Here is a 6,419-nt window from a genome sequence, read left to right on the forward strand (position 1 = left end):
CTGCCCCAAATGGTGAGATTCATCTATAGTCAAATAACTGACTTTCTACCCAGAGGAGTTAAAAGTATTCCACAGTTTGGTAAGAAGAGAGTGAAATAAAAGGGCAGCAAGACAAAAATCTAGCAATGTGGTTATAAACACTAAAATCAATTTTGTGAAGTTCAGGGGTTCTCAAACTGAGGGTTGGGACCCCAAAATGGGTCGCAACCCCATTTGAATGGGGTTGCCAAGGCCAGTGTTAGATTTGCCGGGGTCTGAAGCCGAAGCCTGAGCACCGCCACCCAGGGCTGAGGCCTGAGGGATTCAGCCCTGGGCAAGGGGGCTAAGGTTACATGCCCCCTGCCCAGGGCAGCAGCCCTTGGACTTCAGCTTTGGCCCCTCTGCCCAAGGCGGCAGGGCTGGGGTGGGCTCGGGCTTTGGTCCGCCCTACTGGGGTCATGTAGTAATTTTTGTTGTCAGAAGGGGACCACAGTGCAATGACAAGTTAGAGCAGCTACAGAACAGCTCTCACAGTCCCCTAAGGACTGTTCCACTAGATGGGGGCATGGCAGAATGTATTGCAACCCAGCTCCATTTTCTCCAGCTGTCATGTCCCCTAGTGTCCCAGATATGTCCCTTGCAATTTATGCCTGCTAGGGGAATCCTCGCTTCTCCTTTAGGATAGTTTAAAGGTTACTTTGTACCACTCGGGTGATGCAGAGAGACCTTAGCAGGGCCCAGGAGCTGGCTCATAACCTCTAAAGTAGCTAGTTAACAGAACATTTATAATGTTTTATTTTTATTAATGTTATTTTACTTTTTAAAAAATGACTGTTGAATAGATTATTTTCTTAAAGCGTTGGAATAGGCATTTGGGTTATGTAGTTCAGATCCCTGAATCACTATAAAATAGTTTTCCGTATCTTCTTAATACAACCCTAATAGTTCATTGTCTAGTGTTGAATGGTTTTAGGGAAATGATGATTCTACAATTTCCTTTTGCAGCTTTTTCCACTGCCCAGTTGTTTTAACCGTACAAAGAAGATGTGGCCTTCCACCTTCAGTGAAACTATGGAAAAAGAAGAGTATACATTCCTTTGAATTGACATACATACTCTCATGCTTCTTCTTGCACAATGTTAAAACTCTTACACTCTTGCACTGTTAGACAAACTCCTATGGCCTGGGTTCAGCCTGTACATCTCATCACACTTTCAAGCTGACACCTCAACAAGCAAACAGCCACAGCAACAAGATAGTTAAGTAGAACAACAAAAACAAAACAAACAAAAAACCCTACATTGCACTACCGAGAAGCAGCAATCTTCCAATCCAGCACTGAATGTGCAACACGATGATACTGCTGAGACTTCAGCATCATGAATGAGATGGAGTTTGCAAAAGTACCACCAAGGGATTAGATTTAAAATTTTCTTGAAACGATTTTAAGGGAGATTGAAATGTGATTGGTATTAACAGCTTCTCCTGTTTATGTAGACTGTACCCCTGGAGAGGAGACACAAATTAATCTTGGTAAACAGAGAGAAAGTGTGGGGAATCATTTGAATTTAATTTGCCTGTCGCAAAACTGCTCCTTGAATGGCTTCTTTTAAGTAACTGAGTTAAATATTTTCTGCGGTTCCATTGGACTTAGTTAAGATAATTTACTTCTGCTCATTTATAAACTGCTAGGTTATACACGATAAACCAAATAGGATTCACTAACCTTTAAAAGAAAATTCTTTTGCCAATCTATAAGCTGCTTTAGTTATCTATGATACATTGAGACAGGACTCACTGCTGATTCTGGAGATAATATACACTTATACAATACTTCCAGTATTGTCTTAACTTACCAAGAGAAGAGCACTGCCCCTAGGATAGATGCATTCTCAAAGGTGTAATCGCTCTTGAAAGCTCTCCACAGAGAGACATACAGAAGGGATTATAACTGAATTAATCATTATGTAAGCAGAGTCAGGATGAGCTCTACCCTGACATCTGGTGGTGAATTATGGTGAGGGTGGAAAGGAACTTCAGGGGCTGATCTTGTTTGCATAGGCACACCCACCTGCCTAGCCTGGGACAACAGCAACTGAAAGTGGTTACTTTGGCTGGTGTGGGACCCCAGTTCCTCTGTTATTGGGGCAGGAAGAATAAAGTGTTGTTATCCTGATTCTGTGAATCAAGGCCGGTGGAACTGTTGTATGACAGAGGGACTCACCGTTAACTAAATAGCACTCGCTAGACAAGGGGCATAGGTTACAAAACCCAGTGAATTGGCGTGGGGGGGGGGGGATGGATGATGACAGGTATGTGTATCTGATGGTATGGGGCCCCTTTTGAGGGCCTGGAACACCAATTGTTCTCTCTCTCCCCACCCCGTTGAATAGCAGAGCTAATTTTGCTTCCGTTAGGAGTCTAGCTAGAGGTTGCTGAGCTGAATTCACTTTGGGCCAATAGTGCACCAGCACTGGGGCTCCCCTACTACAAGCTGAAATCACTAAGAGCTGAAATCACTGAGTGCGGTGTTAACTAGTGGGGGAGCCTGAAGATATATTGTTAAGCAGCTGGCAGAGTGGAGCAGTTTGCGGGATGGTTGGAGCAGCCCACGGAACAGTGAGCTGAGCAGTTTGCGGTGGCAGCTGGAGCAGTTCATGGGATGGCTGGTGGAGTGGCGCGGCTGGCAGAGCCGAGCAGTTTGTGGGATGGTTGGAATGGCCCACAGAACAGCGAGCGGAGCAGAGCAGAGCGGAGCAGTTTGCGGGGGCAGCTGGAGGAGTGGCGCGGTGCGGCTGGTAGAGCGGAACCATTCGTGGTGGAGGCTGCAGCAGAACTCCACGGAGAGGCGGAGCAGTCGGCCTTGGACCACGTAAGGTGCCCCTTAACACCCTGTGTGACCCCCCATTTCCACCCAGGCTGAGGGGGGTAAAACTCTGCAGATAAACTTTTGAACTCTGGGGCGTCACTGACCAGGGGCAGAGACTTTGGGTTGTTGGACTTAAGACCCTGAGGGGAAAAGGACACTGCCAAACTTACGTGGAGGTGGGTCTTTTGCTCATGGTTTGTGTTATGAATCCTGTTTGTGGTGTTTCCCCAACATAATGCCGCATTGTTTCCCTCCTTTATTAAAAGGCTTTTGCTACACTCAGACTCTGTGCTTGCGAGAGGGGAAGTATTGCCTCCTAGAGGCGCCCGGGGGATGGTATGTAATTGTCCCAGGTCACTAGGTGGGGGCTTGAGCCGGTTTTGCATTGCGTTATTGAAATGGAACTTCTAGATACTGAACCCGGCCCTTGTTGCTGCCAACTCAGAGGGGCAGAAGGGTTACAATTACACTGCTCTACAGCCAAAATGCTTCTGAAATAAATGTAGTCAAACTTTATTAAGTCTGGGTCACTGAGAACGAAAATGATGCTTACAATTGTTGATTGGCTCTAGTTTTCAAGATATGCTATTGGGTCAGTATATATGACCCTTGACTTGGGAATGGCGGAGGATAAGTGAGTTATAAAGGGAAGGGATCTCAATTTAAACCAGAAATGACTAAAATACATCTTTGACTGGATCTATGAATAAATTTATGACTGGGTTTGGACAGTACTTGCTTTTTAGGCAAAACAATGAATGATGCAATCTGAAGCTGGTATTGCGTCATACATGATATGAATTGCATCATGTTATTCCTAGAAGTCATGGATGATGCAATCATAACGAAGCTTACATCAGTCTGCTGAACAAATTGCCTTATATCAGCTCTAGAAATCATACAGTGTCGTGCTCTCTTATTTGTCAGTGTTTGATTTTGCAAAGGGACACATTTCTGTTTAGCCAAAGTGAGCAGAGATGCCTCGTACTTGTGTGAACAGTGCAGATAACTTCTGCTATGTTTGTGGTGAAGTGACTATTGCGTCACAAAAGCGCAGTATAACCACTATGGTTAAGAAAGCCTATCACCTTTATTTTTGCTGCAAAATTGGAGATCGGGACAAGAGGTGGGCCCCACACATGTGCTGCAACACTTGTGCAACAAGTCTTCACCAGTGGTTGAACAGGAAAAGGAAATCTATGCCTTTTGTAGTGCCAATGATTTGGAGAGAGCCAACAGATCATGTCAGCAATTGTTACTTCTGCATGGTGCCTCCAGTTGGGAAAGGTGTGTCAAAGAAGAAAAAGTGGACTGTGCATTATCCAAACATTCCATCAGCTATACGCCCAGTACCCCACGGAGAAGGACTGCCGATTCCTGATGCACCAGAATCATTCTCACTTGAGTCAGACGAGGAAGAGGATGAAACTTCTGGTCCTGAACCATCAATGTCACAGGACCCACATTTTCTCCCATCCTCCTCCTCTGAACCACACCTCATAACACAAGTTGAACTGAATGACCTTGTCAGGGATTTGGAACTACCCAAGAGTAAGGCAGAGCTGTTGGGCTCCAGACTACAGCAGTGGAATCTCCTGGCAGGTGATGTTAGGGTTTCCATGTTCCGTGACCGTCAAAAGGATCTTGTCCCATTCTTCTTCATGAAAGGTGATCTTGTAGCCTGCAACAACATCGATGGTGTGATGGCAGCCCTCAACATCGTTCACGATCCAGATGAGTGGAGACTGTTCATTGATTCATTGAAGACGAGTCTTAAAGATGTTTTGCCATCAATTCCAGTTGGCCATGCAGTCCATATGAAGGAAACCTATGACAACATGAAACAACTTTTGAGGTGCATAAACTATGACCAACATCAGTGGCAGCTTTGTGGCGATTTGAAGGTTGTTGCTCTCTTGCTTGGTCTGCAGACTGGATACACAAAGTACAGCTGTTTTTTCTGCGAATGGGATAGTCGTGAAAGAGATTCCCACTACATCAAGAAAGATTGGCCACTCTGACAGTCATTGGAGCCTGGGAGGAAAAGTGTTCAGCATCCACCACTTGTTGAATCAAGGAAGATTTTGTTACCACCCTTACACATCAAGCTGGGTCTGATGAAGAACTTTGTCAAGGCCATTGACAAAACACAAGCAGCTTTCAAGTACCTCCGTGGAAAATTTCCAAGGTTAAGTGAAGCTAAGATAAAGGAAGGTGTCTTTGTTGGTCCTCAGATTCGTGAACTTCTTCAAGATGATGCATTTGACCACGCACTGCGTGGCAAGGAAAAGATGGCATGGAAAGCCTTCCAGTTAGTGGCAATAAATTTTCTCGGAAACAACACGGCAGACATCTACAGGTTGTTGGTGGAAAACCTCCTCAAGGCATACAAAAGCCTTGGTTGCAACATGTCACTAAAGATACATTTTTTGCACTCTCATCTAGATTTTTTTCCACCGAACTGCGGAGCAGTGAGCGATGAGCACGGCGAGCGATTTCACCAGGACATTGCAACAATGGAGAAACGCTATCAGGGCAAATGGAGCCCATCAATTCTTGCAGACTATTGCTGGACAGTGACAAGAGAAACTCCATTTAATGAATACAAGAGACAAGCCAAGAAGCGCCGAGTAGACACTGAATAGGATTAAACTATGTACATAATAGTTTTTTGCCTTTTGTTTCATAATAAATTTTATTTATATAACCCTTTTGCTGATTTTTAAAGTGTTACATAAACAGGACAGGTGAAATATTATCATGTAAAGCAACCATAAACACATGAAAAGACCTAGGTTTACAATTTATGATTAAAACTCTACTATCTACACAATATACATAGACATAAAATGTAAAAACTTAAATATCTTAGAAACAGTAGCCAATCAGTTGTTTTAATTGTCATATTTGAATTCAGCCCATCAAAATACATAATAAATAGCACATTTTATCTCTGAAACAGACGACTTCTCAAAAATTGTAGACCAGTGTTAGTTATTGTTTTTTTTTTTTTTTACAAAAATATTATTTCATTTCCTTTCTTTAATAATAAAATAATCACAATGAACCACTGTGAGCATTCTGCTTGCCTTTAATCATGATGCCCCCTAAGGTCTGGCAAGTACCGTATGTGACTAAAATAATGGGGGTTGCATTCCTGTTCTGGCATTGAGAGGCAATCATTACAATTTGTCCCCCCATTTCTTGTTTTAGTAATTTGGGGAATAAAATTACTCTGAGCTCAACACCTTACAACACTCCTTTCTACTCTATGGCCTGGTCTACACTACGGGTTTAGGTCGACTTTAGCGGCGTTAAACCGAATTAAGCCTGGACACGTCCACACAACGAAGCCCTTTCTTTCGACTTAAAGGGTCCTTTAAACCGGTTTCTTTACACCACCTCTGACGAGGGGATTAGCGATAAAACCGGTCTTTGCGGGTCGGAATTGGGGTAGTGTGGACGGAATTCGACGTTATTGGCCTCCGGGAGCTATCCCACAGTGCTTCATTGTGACCGCTCTGGACAGCACTCTCAACTCAGATGCACTGACCAGGTAGACAGGAAAAGA

This window comes from Chrysemys picta, chromosome 7 (assembly GCF_011386835.1).
Source record: "Chrysemys picta bellii isolate R12L10 chromosome 7, ASM1138683v2, whole genome shotgun sequence".
Taxonomy (NCBI): Eukaryota; Metazoa; Chordata; order Testudines; family Emydidae; genus Chrysemys; species Chrysemys picta.